Source organism: Periplaneta americana, chromosome 7, assembly GCF_040183065.1.
Source record: "Periplaneta americana isolate PAMFEO1 chromosome 7, P.americana_PAMFEO1_priV1, whole genome shotgun sequence".
Classification (NCBI taxonomy): Eukaryota; Metazoa; Arthropoda; class Insecta; order Blattodea; family Blattidae; genus Periplaneta; species Periplaneta americana.
The window spans coordinates 145,385,108-145,398,530 of NC_091123.1; the positions used below are offsets into that span (position 1 = coordinate 145,385,108).

The 13,423-nt window shown below is 37.8% G+C and overlaps 1 protein-coding gene across 5 annotated transcripts in view; it reads right to left on the reverse strand.

The window, feature by feature from the left end:
* Positions 1-6,183, reverse strand: part of LOC138703524 (collagen alpha-1(IX) chain-like) — a 223,596-nt gene extending 217,413 nt beyond the window's left edge. For 4 of the 5 annotated variants that reach the window (XM_069831449.1, XM_069831447.1, XM_069831446.1 and 1 more), the window contains exon 1: positions 6,029-6,182. The gene's annotated coding sequence lies outside the window, so the exon portion shown is untranslated. Of the gene's footprint in view, positions 1-6,028 lie in introns of all 5 variants that reach the window. The other variant, XM_069831445.1, reaches the window with a different exon arrangement.
* Positions 6,184-13,423: the final 7,240 nt, after the last annotated feature.

A 13,423-nucleotide genomic window follows, 5' to 3' on the forward strand; every position in this document is an offset into this window, starting at 1 on the left:
TGCTCAATGGAGAAGGATGGAGCGTTTGAAATGGACAGACATAATAAGAAAGGAAGCTGTATTGAAGAGAGTGCGTGAAGAAAGAATGATGCTGAAACTGATCAGAAAGAGGAAAAGAAATTGACTGAGGCACTGGTTGAGAAGAAACTCCCTTTTGAAGGATGCACTGGAAGGAATGGTGAACGGGAGAAGAGTTCGGGGCAGAAGAAGATATCAGATGATAGACATTAAGATATATGGATCATATGCGGAGACAAAGAGGAAGGCAGAAAATAGGAAAGACCGGATAATGCTGGATTTGCAGTGAAAGACCTGCTCTTGAGCAGAACAATATGAATGAATGTGGGACTGGTCAGTCTCATAATGTAGAGGTCAGATTTTCTGGGTACAGTTCATGAAGTCCCGAATTCGATTCCCGCTTAGAGCATAGGAATTATTCCTATGTTCACCCATGGTCTGGAAATTAGGTTAAGTTTAGATTTAAGACCCCTCCTGGTGTCACATAATCATGATCATCCTATCATATCATCGGAATAATGTAACTCCGCCTTCCAGGCTCCCCAGTCTCAAAAGTGGGTTACACCGAAGCAACTGCCAGGAAAGATGACCAATAAATGCCGATAGACAACCTAGTAGCATTAGAAAAAATGTTTTTTAGGACTTGGAAATATTTACACGAATCGCTCTTAAAAACTGGCGTAATTTTAGCTGTTGCGGATGGAAATAAAAAATAGTCTACTTTTCTGTAATGTTAGGCCCTAACTGCATCTATAGTTGCAAATTTTTTTGGAAGTTTGTGTCTCGGAATATTGATACAGACACTTAAGATAGACGCCGTCTTTTGTAGCTCATTAGCTACTTAAAAAGAATCCCGTCAAGTTTCCGAATTCGTAATATGTTCAGTACTAATTAATCTGTCAAGTCGCGACGCACCAGTCACTAGCGATTTACGGACCACAGTTTGAGAAACGCTGGGAATTTTGTCCCGAGCATACGAACTCCGGACCCCTAGCACGAGGTGCGGCGTCTCGGTTCCGCGTGCAAGGTGATACCAAGGTCATCGAACCGGGAGAAGCCCGCTGGTCGAATCCCAAGGCCGCCACGATATCTTGCTCCTGTCCGGCGGCTGCAGAGCTTGCGGATTGGAAGGATTTCCCCGAGTACTTCGGGCTCTCCGAGACCTCAACGATGCCGAGTACCGCTTAGGGCATAGGTGTTCGTCCGTTGCCATTGTGATAAATATGTCTGTGGACGTCCGGAATTGCGCTGATCCAATGATAAGGACAACAAAAAATACAAAATAGAAAACAAAATAAACTGCAAGACGAAAGAAATAAGGAAATAATGAGTAATAAAATAAGGAATTGAAGGAAGAAATAAATAAAAATCGGGAGAGACAGACAGAAAGAGAGAGAGAGGTAATGAGGGAATATGAAAAAGCAAGAAAAGAAATAAATGGAAGAAGAAGAGAACGAAAATAAAGAAAAAACAAATAAGAAAAAAAAAGTGGCACGAAGGAAAATAAAGAGACAAGGAAAGAAGAACTGGGGGAAAAAAATCTGTAATTCCGCAATCGAAGCTCTATCCTCCAGCCATCAGTTTACTAGGCCTCGTGGAAGATGTAGAAAATGTTACTCTAATGGATGGCTATGGGATGCAATCCCGGACCTCAGGGCTGAAGGAAGCATGCTGTCGAGTAGGTCAGCGGAAAATAAAAGACAGTAAGTAATGTCTGCGGCAAGAAACGAACGCGAGACATCTCGGCTCAAAACTGGTAATTACCAACGATATGAACTCCTTCAGAAGTCAGTAATGTACCGCGGGGTAGAGGGGGAACTCTCACGGCGCCTTCCGGATAACACTTAAAATACAAAAAGTTCATCCACCACTCACTGCCGCTGCTAAAACGTGACTTAACACAAGATTATGGGAACTTGAATGACTTTAACTTAACATAAGGTTGCCGGAACTTGGATTGATTTAAGATGAGATTACGGGAACTAGACTGAATTTAACTTAACGCAAGATTATGGAAACGTGCCTGAATTTAGCCTAACACAAGGTTACAGGAGCTTGCTTGAAATTAATCTAGCACAAGGATATGAGAAATTGCTGTAATTTAAGTTAACACAGAATCATGGATCTTTGATAGAATTTAACTTGAAAGGAAGTTACGAAAACTCGCTTGGATTTAATTTAACGCAAGGCTATAATTTCTTAACGGGCTACAAAAGCTAATTCATGAAAAGGTTACGGAAATTGACCTTAATTTAACTTAAGACAACTTTACGGGAACTTGCCTGAATTTAACTTAACTTAAGAAATTCGTCTGAATTTAACACAAGGTTAGGGGAACTTATCTGAATTTAATTTAATACAAGTTTACGGGAACTTCCGCGTATTTAACTTTACATAAGGTTACGGTATTTTACCTGAATTTAACTTAATACATTATTCCGGTAACTCGCCTGAATTTAACTAAACATATTATTGCCGGAACTTTTATTACGGATTACGGAAACTCGTCTTACTTGAACTAACATAAAGTTGCAGGACTTTGTGAATTTAAGTTAACGTAAGTACGGGCACTTGTCTGAATTAAACTTAAAATAAAGTTACGGGAAATTGCCTGCTTTGAACTTAACATAGTAATTGGAATTTGTCTGAATTTAAGACAATGTAAGGAAACGGCAACTTGACTTAATTTAACTTAACACAATATTACGGGAACTTGCCTAACTTTAATTTAACATGATGATACTTAATATTTCTTGAATTTAACTTATTGTTACCGGAAATTGCCTGAATTTAACTTAATACAATGATGTGGAAACTTCCCTGAATTGAACTAAACACAAAATTAAGGAAACTTGCCTGAATTTAAGTTACAGAATATACACTGAATTTAACTTAGCGTAAAATTACGGGATCCCGAATGAATTTAACATAGGATTACACGATGTAACTTAACACAATGTTACAACTGGATGTAACTTTACACAAGTTTGTGAGAATCTTGCTTAAATGTAACAACACACGGTACGAGAATGTGACTCAACACTTTATTACGGAAACTTGTCTCAATTTAATGTAGCACAAAATCATGGAAACTTATCTAAATGTAACTTTAAATAAGGTTGCGGAAGTTTGCCTGATTCCATTTTAATACAAGTTATGAAAATTTATGTTACTAAATTTTTCGACCTTGTATGGGATTCGCTCATAAAATGTTTCCACTGGAAAGTTTAAACCTCTCCACAGTATCACATGACATTTATCTACACTTAAAGAAAATACTCTGCAGTCCACCATATTAAGGTACGGAAGTAAAGAACTGAGTGACTTCTCACTAAAAGATCTTAGATTCTATCTTCAGCATACACTACTGTTGATTGCAATCTTATCACTTCTTCCAGTGCCACTCTTATTTTTCCGGTATCGGCTTACAATAAAGTAAGCGTAGTTCAACAGAATCGTAGAAAAAACTACCTGCCACTTTCTCAAAATCGACGAAGTTGGAACCGCGGAAACTGAAACATATTTACATTACTGCTTATTGTCACATGTGAAAAATTATAGTGAACGTTACATTACATTGTATATTTTATTTAAATATTAAAATTGTCGAATAGAATAGTTCTCCAAATAAGTGTAGACGAAGTTATATGTTCAAACTCGGCTTTTTTTCTGTTCTCAGCTCTCGAAAACAATGTCACAACGATAACGATTTGGGAGGCCTTTGGTAGAAGAGATCGTGATCACGTCGATAAAGATTCTCGCATCCACAGAATTTCATAAGAGTAACAATAGCCTTTTGACATGCTAGTACAAATTGTGCAACTTGGACGGAGAGGGGTAGAAATTTCGTCTAAAACAGTCAATTACTTAAATGATAAATGTTCCAATTAACGGGGGGGGGGGGGAGTACATCAAGGCTCTGAAATGTAAATTTCCGTCGAAGTCATTAATGGATTTTTGTAGCATTCTTCACACTGTGTGTGGCGACAAGTGAAGCATGTAAAATAATGAATTTTGTGTCTTTAAAATTACATTTCGAAAATCGGTTAAGTGTTAAAGCTAAGTGAAAACTCGTCTCAGTTACTTATCGAAGGTATGAAAACTTAACTGAATATCACTTATAACTTGCCTAATTTTGACAAATCACACGGGAACTGTTAGTCTGAATATCACTTAACGCAGTTACGAATGTATAACTTATTGAAATTACGGAAATTTTCTTGACCAAAGCTTATTGTAGTTATGAACCATGGCTGAATATCACTTAACGCAAAATATTACGAAAACTTCTTTAAATATCACTCTTCAAAAAGTTACTGAACATGATTGAAATAAATTGTGGGTCCTTATCTGAACGCAACTTCGCGCGAACTTGAATTAACATCACTCATTCAAGAGCTACGGAAACTTTCTTGGGTGTCACCTAACGCAAAGTTACGAAAACTTGACTATCACTTATAACTGATTTTGACATATCATACGGAAACTGTTAGTCTGAATATTACTTAACGTAATCGTTGTTCCTGAAATAACTCCTATGTGACTTATTTATCGATTTTCAGATTTTTGCTCTATTAAATAACTTAAATAGTGATAAAGCAAATAATAAAATCTCCTGTATGTAACTATATTTCTTTGTTTCGAAAATGTAAGAATTCAGTCTCCTATGTACGGCTGCCATGGGATGAATAAATGTGTTTTCTCTTTCTATTGAACAATCTTATATTTTGCACATAGGAGTTATTGCAGGAACAACGACGATATATAACTTATTGAAGTTACGGAAATTTTCCTGATCACAGCTTATTGTAGTTATGAACCGTGGCTGAATATCACTTAACGCAAAATATTACTAAAATTTCTTTAAATATCACTCTTCGAAAAGTTGCTGAACATAATTGAAGTAAATTGTGGGCCCTTATCTGAACGCAACTTCGCGCAAACTTGGATCAACAGCACTCATCCAAGAGCTACGGAAACTTTCTTGGCTGTCGCCTAAAGCAAAGTTACGGAAACTTGACTGAATGTCACTTATAACTGATTCTGATATATCACACGGAAACTGTTATCTGAATACCACTTAACGTAATTATGAATATATAACTTATTGAAGTTACGGAAATTTTCCTGATCACAGCTTATTGTAGTTATGAACCGTGGCTGAATATCATTTAACGCAAAATATTACGAAAATTTCTTTAAATATCACTCTTAAAAAAGTTACTGAACACGACTGAAGTAAATTGTGGGACCTTATCTGAACGCAACTTCGCCCAAACTTGGATTAACAGCACTCATCCAAGAGCTAGGGAAACTTTCTTGGGTGTCACCTAACGCAAAGTTACGGAAACTTGACTGAATATCACTTATGACTGATTTTGACATATCACAGGAAACTGTTAGTCTGAATATCACTTAACATAATTACGAATATACAACTCATTTAAGTACACAGCCATAGCTTATTGTAGTTATGAACCGAAGCTGAATATCACTTAACGCAAAATATTACGAAAATTTCTTTAAATATCACTCTTCGAAAAGTTACTGAACATAATTGAAGTAAATTGTGGGCCCTTATCTGAACGCAACTTCGCGCAAGCTTGGATTAACAACACTCATCCAAGAGCTACGGAAACTTTCTTGGGTGTCACCTAACGCAAAGTTACGGAAGTTTGGCTGAACATTAAAACAGTTACGGAAAATTGTTAGAAATCACTTACAAAAGAGTTAGAGAAATATTCCTAGATATTCTTCAATGGAAACTTATTGAAAGTTGCTAAATTTTAAAATTACCGAAAACTCTCAAGAAGACAACTTGTAATCTCAGAAAGTCACGGACAATACGTCACTTCTTTTAAATTTTGTAAAAACTTTCGAGAATATTATTGTAAAATTAGGACGAAATGCCAGAATGTCATCTGTCGTAAATCTGAGACTCTTGTGGGAAGACCGGGGAAACTTTCAAAAGAAAGAGTGAACTTGAAGGATGTCACTTGAATCAACTTGCCAGATGCAGGCTCGCAACTCGCCGTCACTCGCTGCACTTCACCACGTCCGCCCGGCGTAAGCCACCAAGCGCTACTGACGCGGATCTCGCGCACTCGGCCACGAATTCGACGTGAGCGAGAGCGAGAGCGACCCGAAATCGCACAAGCCGTTCAGTGGCTATAGTTGCAGAGCGACTATCAACTGCACCACAGCGTGCTTTCTGTGAGATCTGGCACGCTTTAACAAGCAGTGCTCACCATCCTTCCGTTCCTTGGCGGTGGGCAAAACTCTTATATTAACTTCCAGTAGGTTGCAATTATCTTGAACCATATCTTATCGTGGTTTCACGACTGGAGAATCAAGGTCAATATTGATAAGAACCAACCTCAGATCTTAAGAACTAGGCTCGCTAACAGGCCACTAAAGTCTGTGTGATGTATCTTGTCTTACTGTGAAAAGAGACAGAAAGGAGATATGTCTTACTTCGTCTGTATTGTTATGGCGATGGGGGAGTGGAGCGATGCCGTCCATCCATCCAGTGGCGGAAGGGACTAGTTGATACATTCTGTAGCACAAAATAAAATAATAAAATATCTCTCTTCGTACTGTGTAGTTCCGTCACTGAGCTTGCCTTTCAAGAAACTGAGTTCCGACAGCCTGTACAATAACAAGGTTTTGAAAGGAATCCTGAAAATTTACAACCCTCCTATAATCTCCATCCTCATTTGAAGGGACTTGGTTTAATTGCAACTGAGACAAGATAAACCTTAGCAGGTACACCACCCACACTGTTCGCAACAAAAAATAGGCCTACACCATGTACGTATAAATTTAAACGTTTAGAGATAGTCATGGATTCACGTCTCATGTTTTGTGACCACAACATAAATACCATCATAAAAGCGATTAATTAATTATTCAAGTCTAACTATGCTCAAGACCGTTACACCTGATAATCTGAGGGTAAGACTTAATCATGTGTAAGCTGGGTGACCAGATTTTGAAAATAAAAAACCGGCACATTCTCATGAGATACTATATTGCCAAAAAATTAGCCATACAAATTAAATTTTCAGTTATCCTTACTTTAGGAAAAAACCTCACAAGGACAGGAACAATTTTCAAATGTCTCAATCACTCATAGTCTTCTGCCCATGGACAGGTCTTTCACTGCAAATCCAGTGTTATCATTGGAGAAATAAATGATCATAGAGATGAATCTAGCAGCTTCTAATTCCTGCATTGCTTTCATTGTAAAATGGGCCAGCACATTCACTGAAATCTTCTCACATTTAGTGCGACCGCAAGTAAAATTCTCTCTATTACAAACTCCCTAAGAATGGAAGAAGTGCAGGTCATCAAACGAAAACTGTAGTCATGTTTAATGGTGTGATAAGTTATGTAAAAGTGTCTTCTTCTGCTGCAGATTTTAATTATTCTTTTCCAGCAACTAATAGTTTAAAAAAAAAAGACGTCATTTTATTAGACGATGAAACTAAAGTTGCGTTTTTATGCTTCTTTTGTTGATGTGATAATTGATGTCTGCTCTTCCATCACGTGATATTAAAAATGTTCAGTTAGGCCTACCAGTGTACATTGTACATTGTCTTTCTACTTCAATTTGGAATCTTGTTGGAGCTTAAGTTATCATTTAGTGAATATATTCATTTCGACAATTTTACATACTCAGCACCTTCCCATATTTTCAAGCTCCAGGTGGTCCAAAGCGAAGTAGTTCGGCTAATTAGACAGAAAGGTAGGGAGGCTGGCGTCATCCCCAAACTCGTATAATTCTCCCTGTTGTAAGTCTCAAAATGTGATGCCTACTGTCGTAACGAGATGTCTCTTCCATCCCAGTTCCTTTCTTGTCCGCACCAATTTGACCTTCTGGTGCTGTACTTTGTTACTTGCCCGGTATATAACAACTAACGAATGTTTCCATAGAACAGGCATGCTAGAAATCAGACTCTAAATGTGGAGTTTTGTGCGCGGATCGCCGGTCTGTGCAGACTGCATCAATCGAGCGTTGCTCCTACCCTTTCTTAGCTGGAGGGGTGTACAATAATCTATTCTGCGCTTCTAGGGTTGGATTAAATAGGCATTTGGACATTATAAACACACTTAGCAGAAGGAAGAAAACACTGTTATTATCAGTGTCTATACTTGACAATTGTAATACAAGAAACTTTAGGCTTAGGTACTCAGTTATAGTTTACAAAGTAGTGGTTTGTAAAGCATAATTTATTAATATGAATTTTTATAGTATTTGAAGAAAAAAAATATTGCAGTAATTTCGAAACAACAAAAATACGAACAAGTATTTCATTTTACGCAGTAGGTACTAATTATTTTAAAGTAATAGACCCTACTCTTTCATTGTTCGTCGAGCATTATTATTTACTGGGACCACTGGTACACAAATGTTGAAGAAAATACAGTGGAACTCCACAAATAGACGCTCACTCTCGTATACTTCACGATACAAGGTAAGTCAACGCATCCTGTCCCGCGCTGCACAGGGCTAACCGGTTGAACCAGTGCAGTAGTGTGCAGATACTCGTACACGTTGGCAGCAAGGCAGGGAACAAAAAATGTGTACTTATGTTGAAGCAGAAGTTACAAATATTGGAACGGTTTAAAAAAGGTGAATCAATCAGAGCCATCCGTCAAGAATTTGACATTTCGATCAGAACAGTGCATAGGATAAAACAAAATTCACCTAATTACGAGGCATTCTGTAGTCATTATAAGAAGCTTTGTTATTATCAGTTGATTGCAGATGAAAACACAGCTTATTTTGTGTATTTCCTAAATTTAATCAATAGGGTTGATTTATGTTCTCTCTTGAAGGGTATACACCATTTTAAAATAATTTAATACACAAACACAATTATTACAAGAAATGCTCAATAAGTTTTTGTAGCTTTATTCTCTTCGGCTCTAATCAACAATAACAAAAATGCAGGCTGCCAGGCGACGATAGAAAAGAAAAGATGCGAAAACAAATTAATGTTGTGTATAAACAATTGAATGCTCTTTCATATTCAAGTCTAAAAATATAGGGGTGTCATTTTAAAATTCAAAGTGGGAGTGGCTGGGGGTGGGAGGTGAAATCTAAAATGCAGTTAAGCCTGGTTTAAGACTTCCCCCTTGATATCTAAATTTACGTGTTTTTTTTTTTGGTTTAAATTGAATTCAATTTAATTAACTAGTTATTTAGAGTGGGAAGTTTTGAAATGAAAGCCCCGTATGTAGATATACTTAGAGAGTTTTTCCTCCTGACGTTTGTTTCAGATGTATCACGTATATATTATACTTAATCATGGATTTGTTTTGTTATATATGTTGCATATACTACAATATATTATTTAAAATTGTATAAGTTAATTACTTATGTTTCGGTCCGCACGCCATAAAAAACATTGTACAGCCCTTATGTTTACCAATGTCCGCAGTACTCCGTAGAAAGACAGCGTTCGTACCTCGTCTCGCACACGGACCATTGCTGTGTCTATTTGTGGAGTTCCACTGTACAGGGTGCGTCAGAAAGAACGGATGGATTTCACATGGCAAGAAAATTGTAAAGATTCATCAAATCAAAAATTTATTGTTATCAACATATTCACCAATACATGCAGTTTATTTATGTAAAACAACATTATCCATATGATGTCCTTGGCTTTCAATACAGGCATCGAGGCGTTTTCTGATGTTCGCCATCACTTTCACAGTCATAGCTGGTGCAATTGCCACGATTTCTTCACGAATCGCTGTCTTCAGTTCGTCCAGTGTATGTGATCGATGTTTACAAACTTACGCCTTCAAATGGTCCCAAAGAAAGAAGTCGCAGGGCGCGAGATCTTACCGTAGCCTCGGACAATCTCAGTGCAATAGAATTTCATCCAGGTGATTTCTTCTTTAATGTTGAACCTGTGATACGAAATGAAGCCACCCACCGCAAAATTGTATTCCGAGTTGGAATCCTAGCGTGACATCCGATGTCGAAATGAGTCCTGAGTGGCGATCACAGACTCTTCATTTTTCAAAAATGTCTCTACGATGAAAGCACGTTGTACACCAGACCAACACCATATTCTCAACTGAAACTGCATTCTATGGCTGACCCAACAGTCGTGGTCCCCCTCACTATATCTCTCTCCTCGTTGCGTATCGATAGTTTGAAATCCATCCGTTCTTTCTGACGCACCCTTTATTATACTTCCAATTAATTACATGCAGTAGGACATTGTGAAGTTTTTACACTGAAATAATTTCCTTGCTGTATGTCAATATAAATTAACATTAATATTAATAAATGATATAAATTAAGCTTAGAATTTAAATTCACATATAGTTTATTTGGAAAACGTTGAGAGCAAGTATCGACAAGTTGGAAGCGTTATTGAAAGAAATTAAAAGTGTAGTTCAGAAGCTGTGAAGCGACGATATTCTATTTATGTCAGGTTTAAAGGTTTATTTTTTTTTAATTTTTAGTAGGTTATTTTACGACGCTTTATCAACAGCTTTGGTTATTTAGCGTCTGAATGAGATGAAGGTGATAATGCCGGTGAAATGAGTCCGGGGTCCAACACCGTAAGTTACCCAGCATTTGCTCATATTGGATTGAGGGAAAACCCCGGAAAAAACCTCAACCAGGTAACTTGTCCCAACCGGGAATCGAACCCGTGCCACCTGGTTTCGCGGCTAGACGTGCTAACCGTTACTCCACAGGCGTGGACATTAAAGGTTTATTAATGTAAGTATATTAGCATAATATAGTGACGTGAGATGGAAAATTTGCCATTATATATTTTTCCAGAAAAATGTTCCGCCTTGCAAATAGTTGCTTTCTTGGCCCCTTACAACCTCAAGAGCCTCATATACTATATTCTAATCACTTACCAGCTTATGAAATGAAAACAACGCCATTGTCGAGTTTGTTTTGCCGTGAGAGTATGATTAAGAAACAAGCGCTGGCAGTATCATATTTTGAGAACTTTACTAATCTGATCTAAACTTCACAAGACTATTACCTCGACATGGGCTGATGAAAGCCTTTCATTTTAAAATAATTAGTGTTGGCTGAGGAAAACATTATAACAATTATGTTATATGATTCGTAATTTCTCTTCTTCGTTATCTGTGAACTTCTCACTTTATTTATTATAACTCATTCATAGACACAGCCAAATCAGCACCCGTACTGAAACTGCGTTACTGAAAGAAAAGCTGATATGCTGTTGCAAGTCTGTATGGCTCTGTCGCGATCCCCTCCAAGGCGATTCACTCCCTCCAGGTAGGGGAATAGAAAGTGCACATCGCAGAGACTGCTGCACAATATGCGCTACTGCACAAAGTGCAGGGTTTTGGCATGCCTGCCATAGAGGCTATCACCTAAGACGCATGTCAGATTGATCTATATTAGCAGTCCCTCAAATCATGAGACAGTTCAAGCGGTCAGACTAGCATCTCTAACCAGGATCCTATCTAATCCGGGGAGATCGTGGGGTTTGAAATCGGTACATGGCTCGCCATGCCTAAATAGACGACTCGGCGGGTCAGTAATTGCTAGAGCCCGGAATTTTAAGTGCTAAAACTTAATATTGTTCCTCGCTATAGTTCATAAATATGAAAGCGACGTTCCCACTTCTTTGAGATGTCGGTCTTATCATTCAATATTTTCTCCTTGGTACTGCTAAAGGTCTTTAATCCTCTTTACAAAATCCATTACCCAGTCCTTGTAATTCTGTTGTCTGTTTTACTTATCCAGCTCTTGTGAACTGGGCTTAAAACTCTCATTACGAGCACCATATCTATTCATCTACACTCAGTGTCATTCTTAACTTTTAGCACCTAAAATTCCGGGTTCTAGTAATTGCATTGAATTGTATTTGTTACCGTTGCAGAAACAAAATATAAAAAATGAAATGTTAACACCAGAAGCACCAGAATAAGACAAGCTGCACAAAAACCTCAGAAAAGTTCACAGGTCGTATCCTCACAAGCCAGATCACAGCCTTCTATCAGCGAACATCCCCGAAAACTTCACGAATTTCAACAATGCGACTTCTTCGCAGTTCATTCACCTCAAGAGACAGTTCAGTCACTTCATACCCTTCTACTGGCATGCAATATCTGCGATCAGTGGAAATTTCAAAATACAAACAGTCGCAATCAGTGCCCTTGAAGCATCTGAAGACTGCCTGTTATATAAAGAAAGACGTAATTCTCTGTTAATCATTTCATCCAAAACAACAAAAGACTGAAAGGGTAAAGATCGGAGATTGAGTCGCTTTCTCCAGTGTAGAAGAAAATAAAAATAATAAGATGTATTGAAATTTCTACATGTATTTATATAAAACGCAATAAATATTGAAAAATACATATTAATTAATGATTTGTGCGTTTTAGTTTTTAAAATCCAGTTTAAGTTTTTACAGGTCCAACAGAAAAAAATACATACAGGGCGTTTGCGAGGTGGTGTTACAAACTTTCAGGGTTGATGGGAAGGGGACATGTATCAATTTCAGATAAAGAACTATGGTCCGCAAATGACTGAGTCGAAAGTTATAAGCAAAAATAGTTGTGTGGAAATGGAATTGCAATTTGGCACCACGTGCCTTCCCTCCCTTAACTTTTGGAACAGTCGTGGAAAAATGGTATGGGCTGGGTGTCTCCCACGTGGGTACTTGTACCGGTTCCATCTGTGAGCTTGTCTACTGTTCCCATTGGCTCATCCGTATTCGAAACTCAGGTCTGCTTATTCCGCTTTCGTGTACTCCTCCATTTCACTAGGACTAATCGACTGGACACTGCAACTTGTACACATACACTGCTGTCTACAGACGTGCATATCAGGACCGACCATGTCCGTTACACATTATGCTATCTGCATTGCTTTAGTGTAGTTTCCTGTCCCCATCCCTCAGACAGCGCACTGAATGGAATACTGTAAGTAGACAACGTAAACAACGTCAGATGAATACAGTATGTGTAAGATGTACAGATAAATACACATAAATAAGGTGTACAGAGGAATAAAATTATTTCATTTCCACAGGACTATTTTTGCTTGTAACTTTCGACTCGGTCATTTCCGGATCAGGGTTCCTTATCTCAAATTGATACTTGTGCCCTTCGCCATCATCCCTGAAAGTTTGTAACACCACCTCGGAAACACCCTGTATATGATCTTATCACCATGATTCGGAAAATCATCAATGAAATTATGAGTTTAGAAATAAGGAAACAAATAGGTAAAATCTATAAATGCGTTCCCTACGCTCAGCACTTCAGCTTATGATCGCGTGACTTGGGAAAAGATACAGAATTTTGTTTTTACTTGCCTTTATTCATGAACAAAGGTACATTCTACATGCAATAAATTTACTACATGAGACGAACAGCTTTACTT